At 46.0% G+C, this 21,421-nt stretch overlaps 1 long non-coding RNA gene across 1 annotated transcript; it reads right to left on the bottom strand.

Annotated features, from left to right (window-relative positions):
- Positions 1–8,273: 8,273 nt before the first annotated feature.
- Positions 8,274–17,556, bottom strand: LOC139703974 (uncharacterized). Its single transcript, XR_011706050.1, has 2 exons — positions 11,430–17,556; positions 8,274–9,861 (listed from the first exon to the last, which is right to left on the bottom strand). It is a non-coding gene; the product is annotated as an uncharacterized lncRNA (long non-coding RNA).
- Positions 17,557–21,421: the final 3,865 nt, after the last annotated feature.

The raw sequence follows: 21,421 nt of genomic DNA, 5'->3' as shown, positions 1-21,421 counted from the left end.
TGGCCTCGTGCCCGGGGCACCAACCCTGCAGCCTTCCAGGGAGGAGGCTCCAGGCGCCCCTCTAAAGACCCCATCTTCTCTCCCCTTCTCAGCATCGCCCTGGTCCTCTGGCTTGGAGGCTCCGGTTGGATGGGGGAGCTATTCCACCAAGGCTTCTCTCCTTAGAATTTTTTTCCTTCACCCTCTACTGCACTCCTAACTTTTCTCCCAGGCTGTTTCTTGCCTCTGGAGCCAAAATTGGATTGAGAATTTGGGGTGCAGAGTAGGGAGATGCCTGCTCCACCCTGCATTCCTCTGCTTGCTCAGTGCCTGTGGCTTGTGGCCTCCAGGGACAGAATCCAGTGGGCCTTGGGACGCTGAAGTGTGAGGCATGCCCAAACCTGGGCTGCAGGCTGTCTGTGGGCAAGCCACTGGAGTTCAGCCTTGATCACCAAGGTGGGTAAAGCCTCCCAGGAAATGGATGAAGTATTGTTTCTAAAAGGATCCCCTTCTGGAAATCTAATAAACTTACTTTAATAAAAACCATAGAAATTAAAGCCTTTCAGGATTTTCTTCCCTCAGACAGAGATGCAGACTTTGTGAGTTGATTAGTGGGCGGAAACTGTTACCAGTCAGTCCTCCTTCCACCTTCGGGGGCGATGACTCTGGATTGATGGGAGAGGTCCCAGAAACCTCAGCCACTGGGAGAGGGGGACTGGCAGCTCAGGTGCAGTTGACCTTTAATTTACTGGTGGGGCAGGGTTCAAGAGAATAGGAATCCAGGAAGTATCCTGACCCTGATGCTCTCACTTTGTCTACACCTCCTTTAGAGAGACAAATTCATAGTGTGAACATTTAAATGTCTCATGCTTATCCAAACAGTATGATTTTAAGATAAATTGGGGGAAAATAAGAACACACTCACATGGACACAATAAAGCACCCGCGACACAAACTATTTTGGCTGTACTTGTTATTTAAGGGGGATCCCTGGGAAAGGAAGGACAGATACCTAGAAGGCTCTTCATCATGCAGTGTTTTGGACTGAAATCAATTGTTTAAGTGGTCCTTTGCCCCTGCCTTCCTGATTGCCTTCTCCCACCCCTCACCTCACCCTGAAGACCCAGATTGAATGGGACATCTCAAAAGCCCATCTGTTTTAGGCACTTATTGATTTCATTTTTAATCTGCCATATCAGGACTTAATACATCAGCCCTCCCAGCAGATTGCAAGTGACAGGGAGTCCTTGGGGACACTAGGTAAGGGAGGGGCTCTGGGAGACTTCTGGATAGTGCAGTCTCTGAGGCTGGAGGGTTAGATATTGGATGCTCTTTTTCAAGAGATACCTACTGTGCTTTTCCTGCCATTTCATGTTTCTATTTCCCTTCTGGTCACCTCATTTCTTATTGCTGCACCTGGGGAAGCTTCACACAGAGATCTCCTCTGCATCTTCAGGAGATCTGAAGCATCTTGACCTGTGTTGCATTCTCTGCCAGAGGTCTTAGGTTCTTGTTTCATGCCTGCTGACTTCCCATTCACTCGAGGCCATCTCTCCAGCTTGCTAATGCCTGGATTGGTTTAATTCTCCTCCCAGAGGTTTGGGAATTGTGCTCTCAAGTGAGCAGGTTTTAAAGAGAACAGGCATTACTTAAGGCCAAGGAAATGATGCACTTCTGCTCATCCCTGCAGTTTAGATTAGGAAAAGCAGCCAAGAACAAAAGTGAGGCCCTGTTCCTGTTTGTGCTGGCTCTGCAATTAGCTGAACAGGTCAACGTCCAGAGTCGAGTTTCCTGTCCATCACACTGTTTGTGCTCCTTTTTCTGTAGCAAGGCTTTGGTTTGGGAAAACTCGGGCACTACTGAAAAGACAAGGCCTTCATCTACCCAGGTCCCTTTACAAAACATGGAATTCCCTAACAAATTCTAGATGAAGACGAGGCATGCACACAGTATCATTTTTGTTCGATGCCAAGTCAATTGCATATACATTAAATTAACAGAGAATCTTGCGCGGGGATTCCCTGAATCAGTGTTTTTTTCATTGCATATTTAATTACAATTAAATTGAACAACTTTCAGGAAAAAAATCACAGCAGTACTAAAAGAACCTTGGCACACAAATAATTTTATTGCATTGCAAATTGAGAACACTGTTATATTTTCACTTCTTCCAGAAAAAAAAAATTTATTTTCTAATGTTAGGACAAATGCAGAATGTCTTTGACTGCAGTCTGTAATCAGAGAAAGCGCAAGTTCTACCTTCATGTTTTCTGCTCAACCTAGAAGAGCATTTTATAACCACTTTTAAGTAATTTTTTTTTTAAATGTTCAAGTTTCACAAGTTCCATTGAAAGTGGGAGATTCTCGTGTTCCTTTGGGTGAGCTCTGGCAAGCAGCTCTTCAGTTCTGAAGGGGCCTCCTCATTTCATCCACGTAAGAAATCACCTCCCCAAGAGAGCTGGCTTGATTACCTGGATATTGCATAAAGAAAAACACCACATATTCACAGACTTCTATCTCATGACACTTTTTATTAGATTTTATAACTTCTTATTTTTTCCTACTCGCTTATTTTAGGACCTTTGTTTTCAGGAGAATGAATAGATATGTCATTCAAATGGCTTTTAAGGCACACCAGGTTTTTAAGAAATGGTAATAAAAATTAGAGATTTCAGAGCCCCACTGTCCTTGCTGGACTCTGTCTGCAAACTACTTGGAAGGCACATCTGCGGATCCCTGTCCCCTTTAATGACTATGTAGGGAGTGAGAGTCTGGGGCCTGTGCCTGTGTTCACTGGTTCATTTTTGTTCTAGAAATGATCTTGAGGACATCCAACTCAGGTCTGTTCTGGGAACCTTATGTATTCACACAGGCAGGCAGAAAAAAATGCAAGATGCAAGTGGGAACTGCTGATATGTTTGTTTCCAAAGCAAACTCCATGGATGAGATGATTAAATAATTTGAAGCTATTTGAAAGTCATTAAAATGGCCATCTGGAATCTCCAATTGTTGCCTCTCTCAATCTTTTGCATTATCTTTATAGAAAAAAGATGTGCCCTGGGCATCCTCAAATATTCTCAGACACCAAAGTAATGCCTAAAAATATTTGAAATTTTAGAAATTAAAATTAACAGGCACAGCTGGATAATCCTACTATAATACATCAATAATATTTTGCTATGCCTAACAACAGGAAAACATATAATGCAAAAGTTTTAGAGCTAAGGAGTTTAGAGAAATTACACAGGAAAAAAAAATACCTGGATCACTTCTAAAAGTGTTTGTCTTGAATTTTGCTCACCTAAATAAGAATACCCTTGCCATCTGTTTATTTTAAAAATAATAATAATAATTAAATGCCCTGTATCTACTCCCCCAACCTGAAATTGAATCTAATAAGCTCTTTCTGGATCCACAAAGATTATCATGTATTACCCTTTAAGTTTAGTTTTAGATAATGAAAGTGGGCATATGAACCCGAAGGAAACCACCCAGAAGCTGCAGGAGCTATTTCAGGGTCTAAGATCAAAAACTTTGTATCAGCAGGATAAGGAGAAAATAAGATTGCATTTTTTTAAAGAGAGAGAGAGAGAGAGAGAGAGAGAGAGAGAGAGAGAGAATTTTTTAATATTTATTTTTTAGTTTTCGGTGGACACAACATCTTTATTTTATTTTTATGTGGTGCCGAGGATCGAACCCAGTGCCCCGCACATGCCAGGCGAGCGCGTTACCGCTTGAACCACATCCCCAGCCCCGTGGGAAAGATTTTTAAGGAGTTTTTAGCTCTTCTGCATCTCTTTCCAATCACTATGCTAATTGAAGAGGTATATAGTGTCCATTTATGCTAAAGGAAAGGTCTCATGTTTACGCAAAGCTACAAGACACTAAAGTGGGTTTAAAAGAGGGAGGAGAGGGACAGCATTCTGCAGCTTCTGTTACCAAAAAATTCAGATCACTGAGCTGAATTAGTTGTGCTTTCAGAACTGAATGAATTAGCTGAACTCATACCTGAACTTTCTTCTTAAAGCCACATCTAAGCCATTTCTATGGAAATAATATAGTTTAGATATTAAGGTGGGCAGAACACAGTTACTGTTTATAATGAAAATAGTTTCAAAGGGCAACATGAGATAAAACAGAGCTGGCAGCAGCCATTCTGCCTGTAATGAATTTGCAAGGAACTTTCATATTCCTTGACCGGATCATGAAAAATCCATGATATGGGACACACAAAAATGAGACAAGGGTCAAGGTTGTTTATAGGGTAGAAAACATTGTGTAAGCAAGAACAATAAATGATTCTATATAAAGTAAGCATGGGGCTTACTTTAAATCACTTCCATTTATCAGATCGTTGGAGTTTTCTGTGTATTTAGGGGGCTTTCTCTTACACCCCAGGGAGATATGAATGTAGCTGCTGGGCTACATGATGCTGTAGAGCTAAATCTGGTCCATGTGTCCACTCCCATTTGGTACAGAAGAAATGTCCAAATGAAAAGCTCGAAGTAAGCTTTATATCAGAATTGCCTTCAGGTATTTTCCTTTATAGGAAAGTTGGGTACACTGCTTTGCGTGTCTTCCTGTTTCCCCCTTGGGACTAACTTTTTGGTTGTGGTTGGAGCAGTGGAATAAGAGGAAGTGACTGAGGTTCTGGTTGCAACTTTGCACCATGCTGGAAGGTAGCCCTAAGCAAGCTCTGAAGATGAGCCTCACAGGAGGGCAATGAGGAACACAGGTCTTGGAGTCAGGCTGGTCCAAGTTCAGATCTCTAGGTTCCATCTCCTCATTGGCTGGTTCAGCTTGATCAGCCAACTCAAATCTCTACCTCTACCTTTTAATCTATAAAATTGGGTCAGTTATAGTTCTTCTTATGTCCCAGGTTTGTTGAAAGGGTTGTATGAGACTGGGTCTGAGAAAGTACTCAGAACCTGGTAGGTCCCATGTTTTTAGGAAGTGTATATTAGGGTTTCTTCTGGCCTTTGACATCTTCACTTCCATCCTATGGCCCCAGTGAAACCCGGGGCAGGATTCTGAAGCCAACAGTCTCACTGGACCAAATACCACAGCCTCCCTGGTCTTCTCCAGGTACTTAGAAGAGAATTTCCCTGTTTTTAAGGAGTTAAATATATTCTTTAATTTAGGGTTAAGATAAATTGAGCAAAGTTGATGTGTAAAGAGCTTACAGAGACCCCACTCCTGTCTGGAACTTGTTGCCCCACAGGGACCATAGTCCTTCCTTGGGTAACAGAGGGGACACTGCCATCCCTGCCCAGGAAATAGTACCAATGTGTGTCCCAGAGCTCAGATTTATGCCTCAGCCCAGCTTGCAGCCTGCCCCAAATGAAGTCTGTGGGTTCCCATGGATTCAGCAAAGAGAGGATTCCAATTAAGATCTGGTCTGAGAAGCCTGAGAGGAAGTGGCTGCTGGGATTTGCATTGGAGAAGAAACTGTCTTGGTTCTTCTCTGCCTTGCTCCTGTCCATGGAGACCTGTGACCAAGTTCTTCTTCTTCGAGAAGATTCTCCTGGCCTCAGTGCCCTGTCGACCTGCCCACCTGCCCATGCTGCTGGGCTGGCCCCGTCCAAAGGCCAAGGCTGAAGATAGTCAGGGGGACTGATGGGCTGTAGCAGTTCAAAATGTGGATGCCGATGCCTACCCAGGACTAGCTCCCCCTCTCCTTTCCAAAGCATTTCTTTTTTCTACATTTTGTTACATCACCAGATTCCCTCCAAGTTATGTGAACAGATTTAAACAGATGTCAAAGTGATATCGATTTAGTATGGATTTGTAAGAATGAACCCTTCATACTGCCCAACCTGCATCCCTAAAATATCCACCAGCCTTACAAAGAGTGGTTAGCACTTTTGAAGCTGCTCTGGAACAGAAAAGGGAAGTAGCTCTTTATTCTAATGCCCTGCATGTCACTTAGCATGAAGTGCTTTTCTGCCTCTAGTGAGAAAACCATATCATGTTCCTCCTTCACTCTATTGAGATGGAGGATCACATTGATTTTCACATATTAAATCTTTCATTCTCAGATAAATGTATGTGTGTATGTATTTTCCCCTTGATACAATTATGTATAGCATTTCTGGGACCAGTGATAAAAAACACATTTACTACACTGCACTTGATTTGCTAATGTTTAGTGAAGAATTTTGCACCCATGTTTATTAGAGTGGCCTAATGTTCATGTGAAATAAGGAATGTCCTTTTTCAGTACCCTGGAGAATTTTGTGTAAGAATGAAATTATTTGCTCCTTAGACGTTTGATAAAACTTGCTGGTGAAACCATTTGAGCCTAATGATTTCTGTGTGAAGAGATTTTTAAGTTCCCATTGGAAGTATGGTCTAGAACTGGGGACCCACATTCTGGAATCCCGTTATCACCCCACATTTCCGAAAGGAAGTGTATGCCTGGGCAGAACATGGGCTCCTTCCTACCTGGATTGACCTAGCTACTCCACTGGTGCATGTTCCTCCTGCTGATAACAAGCTGACACAGAGTCCTGGAGATGGCAGAGTTGCTCACAAACACTAGCAGAAACATGGTGGTTCACAGGAGTAAATACAAATTCCAAATGTAAATGTTCTTTCCCTATTCATAAAGCTTCTGCTACTATCACCACTCATGGATTCATAGGATGCCTTGTTTATTGCCATAAAACTTTAGCTCCAAACAAGGAACTCATCTTACTGCAATGGTACACCAAGATGCAGGTTGCTAGGGTTAACAAGGGACTCCAGGAGAGTGGGGAGTTGAAGCTCCAAACCTCAGTGTTTGTGTTCCAAAAAAAGAGAAACTACAGACTCAAAAAGCCATGCAGGAGAGCTTCATTATAAGTAAAAGTGGAGTAAGGCTCAAACAAAGAGCACTCCTGAGTGGGTCTTCTCCCAGCCGAGAACGACAAATGGAACAATGCTGTCTCCAAATGGATTGGTGTTTTAGGGGTGCCCTGAGAGCTGGGGTCCACCTTCAGCACTATTTGACAATCAGGGTTCAACTCCTTCATGTCAGGTGGTAGAGTTTTGGGCTCTAGTTGGTCCTTTCCAGAACTGTCATGGTGTCCACCTAGGGAGGGGAGTGTTATTTACGAGTCAATCCTATGTTAATGTGAGAATTGGGACACCTGTGTCCATCAATTCTAGCTTTACAATGACCTCAACTGACCCTGTCAAGAGTTAGGAATAGCCCCCATTAAACCTTTGATGTATTTCTTATTTGGCTCCTTTTGTTCTCTTTATTTGTATACTTGTTGTTTTCCTGCATTATCTGAGTACCCACTTGCCTTAAAATTAATTTAAAGAAAACCTTAAAAGTAACTTAAGGAAAACCTATGACCTTGCCCTGATATTGGCTTGCATTTCATTTCTCACAATTCACTGCTACTTAACATCTCTCACCCTTTGAAACTGGCAGGCTGCATGGCAGATGAACAGGAGTGTCCCTGCCTTCCACGGGGACCACACAGGAAAGCAGGTAGAGGGCAGTCACATAGGCAGCTTTGGCAGGGTGCGCCACTCCTCAGCTATAAACCAGCCAGACTTCGTTAAACTTCATAAATTTCATCACGGATCTTCAACAGCCCCGTGGCACATTGGACAAATATTCTCACAGATGAGAGATTAAAGCAGAGCACAGCAGTCAAGGTGCCCCAACATGAGAAAGTAAGGGGGCAGGAATGCAGGTCCCACCCCCCTGGGTCAGGGCTCCTATCTACTAGGTGGCAAAGAACCAGGCACACATGGGCACTTCCCTGGTCAGGCACCACGCTGTGGCTTCACCAGACTGAGGTTCTAATGGAGTTGGTGTCTGCTGCAAAGCTTTAATTCAACAAGTTAGCTTTAACAGGAAAGCAAAAATTCTAATCACCAAAATATCCCCTTTACTAACAATGTTACTGTACAAAATTCTGATTTATTTTCAGATTTAAAAAAATGTAATCACATCATTAAATATTATTACAGCATAATATTAGAAACAACCCCAAATGCAAACATGACATTCAATGTCTCACAAAACATGTTTATTCAGATGTATCATTTCTATACTTTACAGGGTATATCATAGCAATTCAATATATGTATACAAGTTTCATCATGCAACACTGAATCTCCCCCCAGGAGGTCACTATAGTGTAATCTCCCTTTAGTTTTTTGTGATTAATATCTTTGGATAGAATTCATACTGTGGCAGAGCCAGAGAGAATGTCTCTGAGTGTCCTTCAAGAATGGGGACATTCTAGCATTTCAAGCAGGTATTGATGTAGGACAGAGGAGGCTGGACACTTGAGAAATGTGCAGGAACAAGGTTTATTTAAGCTGGTGTAATCCAGAGGGGCTAATGCCAAAAAATCCCTGGACCCCAGGTATGGAAGTTCTCTGGGATTTCTACTCAGTGAATGGTTACACAACACAATGGCTAACATAATAGTTACTTTTTCTTCCATGTTCTTAGATTGGACAGAGGTTTCACAAGATTTTACTAAGAAAAGAGAAAGAGTAACTTTTGTACATCAACAAGTTTGATTGCTGACATAACTTTTTTTTAAGTTGTAGATGGGCACAATACCTTATTTTATTTTTATGTGGTGTAAGAATCAAACCCAGTGCCTCACACCTGCTAGGTAAGTGTTCTAACACTGAGCCACAACCCCAGCCCTGCAGACCTAACTTTTACAAGAAAGAGAAACCTGACCTTTACAATAAAGAGGAGCTAAACCACAATGAGCTCTCTAGAAATCCTGTTGACTTCAAAAAAAAAAAAAAAATCTTGTTTACTAGGAGAAAGGCTTATATATTACAATTAAGGTGGGGATCTTTTGGACACTACATCATTTGGACTATTTGGAGTATTTGTGATACATCGTTACCCCCTCTATGCTCATTATTTAACCCTTTAAATCAAAAAACATCATCTTCTAGGCTTAAAATTTTATATAATGCCATAATCTTAATTTCTCCCTCCATGTTTCCCTCCTCCTGCCCCCCCTCTCTCTAACAGCTGCTTCTATAGTTGACCCAATAGTTTCATTGTAAAGGGGAGACAAATATGAAAGCAATAAACAATAGCATAACCCATACTATGTCAATTAAACTTTTGAATCCACCAAGAATAGAAAAACCATCCTCCAAAGAGTGAGCTTGGTTCCCAAGCCTTAATGCCCTTTCAGGTTTGAACTAGTACATGTGCTAGTTGTTTTTTTTTTTTTTTTCAATTTAATTAATAAGTTTAAATTTTATATAAGAAAAGTATACATATTTATATGACCATTAAAGTGTCTAAACTTCCTTTTAAGCCTTAGACCTTTATGAATTTTTTTCAATTAGTTATATATAACAGCAGAATGCATTTTGACTATTAAACACAAATGGAGGCAACTTTTCATTTCTCTGGTTAGACACAGTGCACAGTCACCCCATTCCTGCAATCATACATGTACATAGATTAATACAATCCACCTCATTCCACCATCCTTCCCACTCCCATATCCCCTCCCCTCCCACACTCCCCTCTGCCCAATCCAAAGTCCCTCCCATCTTCCCTTGCCCCGCCCCCCATTATGGGTTAGCTATGTGTTTGGTGGTTGTCAGTCCTGTAGTAAAGACCAAGGAAAGGACTGTGTATATGACAGAAATAAGGGGTGGCAATGCACCACAGTATGGGAGCCCTCTTACAGGATGAAACAGTCCATTTATCCTGTTGCTTAGTTTATTTTCCTCCTTGCATTGATCAGCCAGCCCTCAAGTGGCTGAAGCAGGGCTGCTGTTTCCTCAAGCTTTGGTGTGTGCAGGCTAGCCAGCTTCCAGGGTGACCAGAGCAGGGCTAGTGTCCTTCTGATCCTCAAGCTTCTCTGGTGTTTCCTTCTTCCTGATGGTCAGCTGAAGGGGAGCAAAAGAATGTATATGAGATTCTATTACAGACAGTCTAAAAACAAACCAAAAAGAACAAAATATTACATAATACATCATGTATATGTGTGCAAGTATATATATGTGTATGTGTGTGTGTGTGTGTGTGTGTGTGTGTGTGTGTGTATACACACACACATACATTTGGTGATACTGTAAAGAGGAGTAAAAAAGTTGTGGACACTGCTCCCTGTGTGTGCGGCAGAGGTGGGGGATATCCTGGAAGGTTTGAACTACATAGATTTATCTCAATGTAACTTTAAACAAATTTGAAAACAGCTTTTAATTCCATGAGCCTGACCCAACATTTCATGCTTTGGTTTATGACCTTCCATATATTATTATTTCCTCTAAAAACATGATGTAAATTTCAACTCCCTACCTCACAGGTCAGTTGTCATCCAAAGGTGCACTTCTAGGTGTGTCACCTTTAGTCTGAGAATATATTTCTGCATGGAAATATTGCTGAATGCCTACCTGGCTCCCAAGGTGAGGTAGTGCAGAACAACTTGATTTGCCCATGGCTTATTGTCGGGAGCTGCCTTGGATGCAGACGCCTTTAAGCCCTGATGCACCGGGTTCTGAACAATTACTGCATTCAGTCTGGCAGGGCAGTGCCAGGTTGCAGTAATGTGGGCGTCACCCCAGCTCAGATAACAAGGCATGGCTCCAGGTGTAGGCATCACCCACTGGGGTTGAGTTACACTCATCTGTTCCCTTGTATTCCGACCCCTTTGCCCTTTTTGGGATAAAATGTTCTATGGAAACTCCCCTTGTGTGTCTCCTATGTAAAAATAAAGAATTCCAGTGGCTCTATGTCTTTCCATGGGCCTTACGTTCACAGAGCCACGCCCGGATTATTGAAAAGGTACTTCTGTGTGGTTGTGTGCCTTCTTTGTCATTTTCTTCAGTTATTGGAATAGTCAGATTTATGAACCACGCATGAGGTCTCCAGCTATGACAGATGGTGATAGCTTATCATCCTCACCATCTTTGTTTTACCAGATGCAAAACCAAGGTTGTACCTAGTTCTGGACCCTGGACAAGGTCACCCAGTTAAAAGGGACGTGAATTCAGCTCTACCAACTCTGATGCCTTTGCCTCTCCCCACACTACCCTTTGCAAGACAAAACTAGGTAACATATTTTTCCTTTCTTGACAATCTCATGAAAGAAGCCAATGTCAGACTAAGTTTGGTAGTTCTAGGAGGGTATTTTCCCAAGAGGGGGCTTTTCCCCAAGTCCAGGTGGGTGGAGTCTGTCCAGTCTGGCTCATACCACTGCCCAGAGCCCAAGAGCCCAGATGGCTTTCTCTGGAAACCAGAGTCCCCTTCAGAGAGGAGTGTGAGGGTGAGTTAGGAAGCTGCTTCCAGGCTGGGCTCCCAGAGCAGCCAGAGATCCCTCTCCAGCTTGCCCCACAGGGTCAAGGTCCAGAGGAGGCCAGTAGCTCCACCTCTGCCCCCTCACCAGCAGGCTGGACCCACCTAGCCCCGCCCACTGCCTGCTGTGAGGACTGCAACCTTTGTTTAAAGTACTCACTTGTTTTCCTTGGATGAGTTCCCTGAGTCAGCACAACTCCTGTTCAAAGGCCCAGAAGGACTGGTGGGTGGTCCTGGGGGAGGAAAGGCAGGCGGCAAGCGGTGGGCACTGATGAGGTGACTGGGATGGAGACTGCCCAACTTCCCAGCTTCTGTGGTCTTGGGCAGCACAGCAGCATCTTTGGGATGGGATCACTGAAGAGGCCTCATGGAGTGGTAGCATCTGGTGGCAGCAGCAGCAACATGTAGCTGCTTCAGGCGTAGGGCATCAGGCGAGGGAGGTCCGGAGTTGAGAGTTGGCGTGGGGGTGGCAACAGCTGAGGTGTTGGCATCCAGCTGCTGTTTGGGAGATCCCTTGCTGCATACTCACAGTGGTGGTGGCAGCAGAAGAGTCCAGAAGCTGCTGTGGTGACAACAGAGGGATGCTGCCATGATCATTTCTGTCCTGCAGTGCCACAGGAGTCTGGCTGCAGTGGGTGAAGTGGGCATCCAGTGCTGAGTATCACTGTCATGCGTCCATGATGGAGTCTGGTGGTGGCAGCAGCAACATGCAGCTTCATCCGGGAGCCGGCATGGGGCACTGGAGTCAGGCATCATGGCGGGGGGTGAAGGGCATTGACGTTGGGCCCTTGGTGGGCAGCATCATCGTCCAGCTGGGGTTTGGGAGTTTGGTTGCTGCACGGTGGCGGCAGCACCAGTAGAGTCTGGAAACGGGGCTGAGGACACAGAGGCGTCCAGTGGTGAGCATCTTCATCCTGCTGGGGTAACAGGAATCCTGCTGCAGTGGCATCTGGCGACCGTGTGGGGAGTCCGATGGCTACAGTGAAGAGCTCCAGGCTGGCGGCGGCAGCGAGGGCGCAGGGCAGTGAGCCTCAGAGTGGAAGGGCGACGAGAGGCTGGAATGGCCTCTGCAGTGGCTGTTCCAGGCCCTGAGTCTTGGTCCTGGCTGAGCGGCCTGTTCAGGAAGCAGCACGAGGGGGGTGGCAATACCCAGGCAGCTACTGAGGACCTTAGGCTGCCCACACCTGCCTCGCCTGGCACTGGCCATGAGCCCGCCGGATGGCTGCTCGCCCCATCCCCGATGTGGCCTCTGCAGGGGAACTGGGCCATCTGCCAGGTGGGGCAGCCTTGGGAGAGGACCCCCACCTTCCTAAGAGACATCCCACCTGGGCTGTGGGGGGAGAGAGCAGAGGAACTAGGACCTCTTCATCCTCAAAGTGCATTTCTGATGGGAAGCATTTCCTCTCAGAACTGGAACAGGACAAGGATGCCCTCTCTCACCTTCTACTCTACATAGTCCCTGATACTCTAGCCAGAGTTTAAACTATACTGCTGTTTAAACTCCACTACAGCTTAGACTACACGACAGAGCTGTAGATGAAAGAAATTAAAGGGATAGGAATAGGGGAAGAAGAACTCAAACTATCCCTATTTGCTGATGACATGATTCTACACATAGAGGATCCAAAAAAACTCCACCAGAAAACTTCTAATATTAACAAATTCAGCAATGTCACAGGATATGAAATCAATATCCATAAATCTAATGCATTTCTATCTATTAGTGATGAACCCTCTGAAAGAGAAATTAGGAAAACTATCCCATTCACAATAGCCTCAAAAATGAAATATTTGGGTATAAATTTAACAAAAGAGATGAAAGACCTATACAATGAAAACTAAAAAAAGAAATTGAAAAGACTTTCAAGATGGCGGACCAGAGGGAAGCAGCATCTGTGTTGCTCTGTGACCCAGATCTCTCCTAGTAGGAATTCTGCATCTCTTGAGAGTGTTAGAGGCCCCTGTACAGCTTCTCTCTACAGAAATGACCAGCGCTGTGACCTTGCGCAGGACTCCGGGCCTCAGTGTCCGAGCAGGACCCAAAGCCAAAGTTGCAGTTCACTTAAGACTCGGCCAGCGCCTTAGCAGAACCACCTACCAACACATCTGCAGACCGCCGAGACTCCGCTCCACTCCCACGCAGGTCACTCAGCTGCTACCTCCCCACAGCACAAGGCCATCGGTTCCCCTGACATCACCAGACACCCCGGCTCTGGAAGCACACCGACTACATCTTGGAAAGCATTCCTTGCCATTTTGAGGTGGGCGTGGCTATCGGATCCGTCCCCTTTTGAGCAGGTACCTGATTCCAATTCCTCCCTCATGGAATTAATATTGTCAAAATGGCCACACTATCAAAAACCTTACACAGATTTAATGTGATTCCAATTAAAATCCCAATAACATTCCTCATAGAAATAGAAAAAGTAATCATGAAATTCATTTGGAAAAATAGACACAGAGAAATCCTTATTGACAAAGCAATCCTTAGCAAGAAGAGTGAAGTAGGAGACATCACAATATCAAACCTTAAACTATACTACAGATCTGTAGTAACAAAAACGGCATGCTATTGGCACCAAAATACACATGTAGACCAATGGTCCAAAATAGAAGATACAGAGAAAAACCCACATAAATGTAGTTATCTCATTCTTGCCAAAGGTGCCGAAAACATACATTAGCTAAACGATAGCCTCTTCAACAATGGTGCTGGGGAAACTGTAAATCCATATGTAGCAGACTGAAATTAAACCACGATCTCTCACCTTGCACAAAACTCAAAGTAGATCAAGGACCTAGGAATTAGACCAGAGACCCTGTACTTAAGAAATAAAATCAAGAATTAATAATGGGATGGATTCAAACTTAAAAGCTTCTGCTCAGCAAAGGAAACAATAATATGAAGAGAGAGCTCACAGAGTGGGAGAACATCTTTACTACACGCACATTAGATAAAACACTAATTTCCAGGATATATAAAAAACTCAAAAACTTCAACACCCAAAGAATAAATAACCCAATCAATAAATGGGCTAAGGAAATGGACAGACACTTCACAGAAGAAGATACACAGTCGATCAACAAATATATGAAAATATGTTCAACTTCACCAGAAATTAGAGAAATGCAAATCAAAACTACTCTAAGACCATCTTACTCCAGCCAGAATGGCAGTTAACCAGAATACAAGCAACAATAAGTGTTGGTGAGGATGTGGGGGGAAGGTACACTCATACATTGCTAGTGGCATTGCAAATTGGTGCAACCACTCTGGAAAGCAGTATGGAGCTTCCTCAAAAGACATGGAATGGAACCTCCATTTGACCCAGAAATTCCACTCCTCAATCTATACCCAAAAGACTTAAAATCAGCATACTAGAGTGATGCAGCCACATCAATGTTTATAGCAGCTCAAGTCACAGTAGGTAAACTGTGGAACCAACCTAGAAGTCCTTCAAGAGCTAAACTGATAAAGAAAATGTGGTATATGTGCACAATGGAATCTTAGCTTTAAAAGAGAATAAAATTATGACACTTGCAGGTAAGTGGATGGAGTTGGAGAATATTATGTAAGTGAAAAAAGCTAATCCTCAACAACAACAGGCTGAATGTTCTCCCTGATAAGTGGATGCTGATCCATAATGAGGGGGGCAAGGGAAGAATGGAGGAACTTGGGGCAAAGGGGAAGGATAGGAGGGACGCGCATGGGGTAGGAAAGAGGGTGGAATGAGAGGGATATCATTACCCTAGGTACATGCAGGACTGCACATATGGTGCAACTCTACATCGTGTTCTACCAGAGAAATGAAAAGCTGTGCTCCATTTCTGTACAATGAACCAAAGTGAATTCTGCTGTTACGTAAACTAATTAGAGCTAATTAATTTTTTTTAAGTACATTTCCTTGTCTAAGGGTGGCAGAAGACCAAGACCAAGGACGGCACGTCTTGGGGTTCCCTCTGCCATCTATGCCCTCCACTCTTGTCCCGCCCCAGGGATGCGCTTTGAGGGGGAAGATTTGTAGCCCCACCCCCCACTGCCTCTGCTCTCAGTGGCCACAGCCCAGGAGAGATGTCGCTGGGGAGGGTGGGTGTCCTCTCCAAAGGCTGCCCCGGCTGGCAGCGGGCCTACTCCCCCCGCAGAGGCCGCAACCCAGGGAGGGGCAGGGTGAACCCGGGGTGGGGCGAGCTGCCACCCGGGGGGCTCAGGGCCGGTGCCAGGCGCCACCTGCGTGCGCAGCATAAGGTCCTCAGAGGCTGTGTGGGTACCGCCGCCTGCCGTGTCCTGCTTCCTGAGCAAGCAGGCCCTGCCAGGAGCAAGACAAGTGGCCTGGGGAAGCCACAGCACAGGGCACCCCATCCTCTGGTCGCCCTCTGACTCTGAGGCCCGCTGTCCTACGCTGTCGCTGTCGCCACAGCCAGTGCTCCACACTGTGGCCACTGGAGTCCCGACCTGGCCACCAGCAATGCTGCCAACACCTCCACTGCACTGGAAGCAGACTCCCGCCACCGCCAATGGATGAGGATGCTCCTATTTGGACGCCTAGTTCCATGCAGCCACCGATTCAACTGGACTCCCCAAAGGGCCTTAGGGCGCCTAGGCTCGCTGATGAATGCCCTGCCCGCAGAGGGATGCCGCTGGTTGCTGGGAACCTCCAATGTGGAACCCTAATGTGGAACGTTGAGGATGACTGCTGTTCGCTTCCACCCTCAACTGGACTCCTCCATAGGTGGCGCCTACACCTCCAGGCTTGGGGAGGGTGTGGGCACCCCATTTTATCTGTGCCACCTGTTCATCCTGCCAGGGGATTAATTCACTAATTGGCTTTAGGCTCTCATAACAGGATCATTTCCCCTCTAAACCTTCTTGCATTGTCTCACCCATGAGCTTTTTGGGGACACCGAGAAACTCAACCATATCGCGTCTTCATCAGATAGCTTAGCAAGATCTTCTTCATGACTTGCTGTAGCTTCTACATCAGCACTTGCTGCTTCACCCTGCACTTGTCTTATATGGAGATGGGCCGCTTGCCTCGAACATCATGAACCAAATTCTGCCACCTTCAGACTTCTTCTGGAGCTTTCTCCCTTCTCTTGGCATCAGAAAAATCTAATGTTTTGGCCTTATCTGGATGCGGTTTTGGCTTAAGGGAATGTGGTTTGTTTCATCTGTTCTCCAGACTATGAAAACTTTATCCCTATCAGCTGTTTTGCTTTCTTATCATTCACATATGCCCTGGAGCAGCACTTTAATTTTCTTTATGAACATTTCCCTTGCATTCTCATTGGGACTAACTATTCAAGAGGCACAGCTTTTTTTTTTCTTTTCTTTCTTTCTTTCTTTTTTAAACAGTTTTAGATCAACAGCATGCCTTTCTTTGTTTAGTTGTTTTTTTTTTTTTTTTTGTAGTGCTAAGGATTGAACTCAGTGCCTCATACATTCTAGGCAAGCACTCTGCCACTGAGCTACAGCCCAGCCCAAGGCACAGCTTTCTATTTGGAATGCAAAACATGGAACTCTTCCTTCTATTCCAACTGTTCAGTCCATTACAGAGTAATTAACTGGTCTAACTTCAATATTGTTTCTTAGGGAATGAGAAGAAGGTGAGTCATGATCTGTGGAGCAATAAGAAGACACATATTAAGTTTGCTGTCTTATATGAACAGGGTTTGTAGTGTCACATGACATCTAACCTAGTTAACGTCACAGAACACAGTAGGGGATAAAATGCCCTGAAATCCTCACCACCCTTTAGGCAGTCATCTCTGCTCCATGCACAGGGGCCCCACAGGTCCCCTGTGCTCTAAGGGGGCTCCATCTTCAGCTATTCAGTGCTGGGGGTGGCACAGACTCAAAGACAGTTGGAGGATGGAGCAGGGAGGGGTGGTGTCTCCCTGCCAGACCTGGCTCTTTCCATGGTGTGGCCCAACCTTCTTTTCCTGCTGAATCCTGTCCCCCTCCATCCCTGCACCCCCAGCTGCTCACAGGTCATTCCTCTGCCTGACCCACACACACCCGCTGCCTGGCCTTGCTCATGCAGTCCCCTCACTCGATCCCCTCCCTCTCCTATTGGTCTCCCCCTCTGGACGAATTCCCCAGCCACACCCATCTCTTCATTCTTCTCTGAGCCCCCCACCCCAACTTGATGGGTCCCCCCCTTCCAAGCTCCCCGCATCTGGCCTCCCCTGCAGGGTTCTGCACATGAGGCTCTGGAGCCAGATTTCCAGAATTCCAGTCCCAGCTCTTCCAGGCAGGACCTTGACTAACTCATAATTCATGTCCTTTCCCAGAGCCTCACCTTTACCACCAGGGAAATGGGTGATATGATTCCCTCTGTAAATATATGCAGCCTGGTTCATGGAGGTATTGATGCTCCGAGGTGGAATTCAGGGTTCCTGTAAGGGGGCGCCTTTTGTCACTTAAAGGAGTGGCCCTCGTGGCTCCAAGAACAGAGTTGGTTTTTGTCCCCTGTAAAGTGACCACTATAGGGATGGTCTAGTTAGTGGCGCTGAATATGTCGAAGCCCCATTTACCCTGTAAATGCTGTCTCATGCTTCTCTTTCCTTTACTTGGGGAGGAGATGAACAGAACCCCAAAGACAGACATGAGATCCGGGAGCTAGTTTGGGCTCCCAGGTTCCTAGATTGCATGGGGACAAACTTACAAGTCAAGGTGGCCTTTCTGAAGGTGGTGATGGTTCCTCCCAGGAGAGCTTCAGGGGTTCTGCACGGTCAGGCTTTGGGGGATGGCATGAATTGCACAAACATCAGTGGTTGCTTACCCTGGTTTGTATTTTGCCTTCTCTCCCTTGGTCCTCATGGTGGTGCTCTGCCTAGGGGCAGGGCCTGGAGCTGTTCTATCCCAAACTTGCCCCATGGTGTTCTCTGGTTTGGGGGATCCCTCTACTTTTTTAGCAGATGCCCATTTCTGCCATGGGAGCTGGAAGAACTGGGGACAAATCTGTCCTCCAAGTAGCAATTGAGGCAACTGACACTGGCAGCATTAAGGGGGATGAATCTTGGTTGTCCCATGCTGACTGGGGCTGCCTGTTCTTGGGACAAACACTGTTCACAGTCCCTGGCCTCTGAGTAGCAGCTGCAGAGGCTGATGGACTAGTTGCTCCAGTGGACTTGCAGCCTGGCTGCCAGCAGAATGTGTGTGGGTGCTGGCACGGGCCCCCACGATGGGATTTCTACGTCTGTCAGCACCAAGGGCTGAATGGGTTGGGCTGCCCAGGCTGGGGGGCCTGCTATCAATGGTGGGAATGGAGCTACCCCTGGACCTGGAGATCCCAGGTGTCCAAACTACTGACAGCTGGCAGAGGTGGGGGCTCTGGGCTTCTTCCTGTCAGAAACCCCAGGTGGGATGGTGGCTCCAGGGATGAGGGGCTTCTTCCCTCGGGGAGCGTGTTTAGGTACCTTTCAAGACGGCAGACTGAGGAATCAGACCAGAGACTCTGCGTCTAATAGAAGATAAAGTTGGTCCTCATCTTCATCTCGTGGGGGCAGGCCCCAAATTCCTTAATAAGACTCCTATAGCACAAGAGTTAAAACCAAGAATCAACAAATGGGACGAATTCAAACTGAAAAAGTTTTTTTCTCAGCAAGAGAAATAATATGCGAGGTGAATAGGGAGCCTACATCCTGGGAACCAATTTTTACCCCTCAAACATCAGATAGAGCTCTAATCTCTAGAGTGTACAAAGAACTCAAAAAGTTAAACAACAAAAAAGCAGATAACCCAATCAACAAATGGGCCAAGGACTTGGACAGAAACTTCTCAGAAGAGGACATAGGATCAATTAACAAATACATGAAAAAATGCTCACCATCTCTAGCAGTCAGAGAAATGCAAATCAAAACCACCCTAAGATACCATCTCACTCCAGTCAGAAAGGCAGCCATTATGAAGTCAAACAACAATAAGTGCTGGCGAGGATGCAGGGGCGGGGGTGGGGGTGGGGGGTGGGGGGGGAAGGTACACTCATACATTGCTGGTGGGACTGCAAATTGGTGCAGCCAATTTGGAAAGCAGTATGGAGATTCCTTGGAAAGCTGGGAATGGAACCACCATTTGACCCAGCTATTCTCCTTCTTGGATTATACCCAAAAGACCTAAGAAGAGCATACTACAGGGACACAGCCACATCAATGTTTACAGCAGCACAATTCACAATAGCTAGAATGTGGAACCAACCTAGATGCCCTTTAATAGATGAATGGATTAAAAATGTGGCATTTATACACAATGAAATATTACTCAGCACTAAAAAATAACAAGATCATGGCATTTGCAGGGAAATGGATGCCAAAGAAGGCCCAGTGTGAGAAGGTGGCTGTAGGCAGAGCGGGACAGCCATTGCCAAGGAAGAAATGCTCATCCATGGGGAATACGGGTAGGCCACAGAAATGAAAGTTTCCTTTGCCGTCACATCAATAGGGGGGACCTCTGAGGCTGCCACCACTTCTGGAACTGGCCTGTCCAGTCACCACTGAGGACCTGAACTGGGAGAAACAGAAAGCTCCGCAGCACATCCACTGCCTTCTGATGGGTGAGTCCCAGGCCATCTGGGACAGCTATACCATGCCCCCCAACCCCAGCCCATGTGTGGGCCCCTCTACCTGGGAAGGGGCCAAGCCTCTGGCATCAGTGGGCCTCAGCCAGACCTTGCCTTACCACCCCAGCACTGCCTCCCCGCCCAAAGTGGGTGGGCGCTGCTCTCTCCTCCCAGAGACACCCTCCTACCTCCAAACTTTGTGTCCCCCTCTTCCACAGCCTGCCAACTGTTCCTTGGCCCTTCCTCCCAGGCCCTCTCCCAGCACCTTGGCAGGCTTGGCTCTGCAGCCAGTGGCTCCCTTGGGGGCCACCCTCATGAACACCATTATGACTTCACAGTCCCCCTTCCCCCACATCTGGGGCCTCCATCTGACTCCAGTAGGAACTTCCTACTCTCTCACCAGGGCCCAAAGCCCAACAGTACTCACAGGGCCTCAGCAGTAGACAGCTCCAGTCTGCCACCTTTTTTAAAAATTTTTACTTATTTTTTTTAGTCATACATGACAGAATGTGTGTGGGTGCTGGCATGGGCCCCCACGGTGGGATTTCTACGTCTGTCAGCACCAAGGGCTGAGTGGGTTGGGCTGCCCAGGCTGGGGGGCCTGCTATCAATGGTGGGAATGGAGCTACCCCTGGACCTGGAGATCCCAGGTGTCCAAACTACTGACAGCTGGCAGAGGTGGGGGCTCTGGGCTTCTTCCTGTCAGAAACCCCAGGTGGGATGGTGGCTCCAGGGATGAGGGGCTTCTTCCCTCGGGGAGCGTGTTTAGGTACCTTTCAAGACGGCAGACTGAGGAATCAGACCAGAGACTCTGCGTCTAATAGAAGATAAAGTTGGTCCTCATCTTCATCTCCTGGGGGCAGGCCCCAAATTCCTTAATAAGACTCCTATAGCACAAGAGTTAAAACCAAGAATCAACAAATGGGACGAATTCAAACTGAAAAAGTTTTTTTCTCAGCAAGAGAAATAATATGCGAGGTGAATAGGGAGCCTACATCCTGGGAACCAATTTTTACCCCTCAAACATCAGATAGAGCTCTAATCTCTAGAGTGTACAAAGAACTCAAAAAGTTAAACAACAAAAAAGCAGATAACCCAATCAACAAATGGGCCAAGGACTTGGACAGAAACTTCTCAGAAGAGGACATAGGATCAATTAACAAATACATGAAAAAATGCTCACCATCTCTAGCAGTCAGAGAAATGCAAATCAAAACCACCCTAAGATACCATCTCACTCCAGTCAGAAAGGCAGCCATTATGAAGTCAAACAACAATAAGTGCTGGCGAGGATGCAGGGGCGGGGGTGGGGGGTGGGGGGGGGGAAGGTACACTCATACATTGCTGGTGGGACTGCAAATTGGTGCAGCCAATTTGGAAAGCAGTATGGAGATTCCTTGGAAAGCTGGGAATGGAACCACCATTTGACCCAGCTATTCTCCTTCTTGGATTATACCCAAAAGACCTAAGAAGAGCATACTACAGGGACACAGCCACATCAATGTTTACAGCAGCACAATTCACAATAGCTAGAATGTGGAACCAACCTAGATGCCCTTTAATAGATGAATGGATTAAAAATGTGGCATTTATA

The sequence above is a fragment of the Marmota flaviventris genome, unplaced genomic scaffold (assembly GCF_047511675.1).
Source record: "Marmota flaviventris isolate mMarFla1 unplaced genomic scaffold, mMarFla1.hap1 Scaffold_146, whole genome shotgun sequence".
NCBI classification, from domain to species: Eukaryota; Metazoa; Chordata; class Mammalia; order Rodentia; family Sciuridae; genus Marmota; species Marmota flaviventris.
Note: the sequence above shows the minus strand (reverse complement) of the source record. Positions and strands in the feature narration are given on the sequence as shown.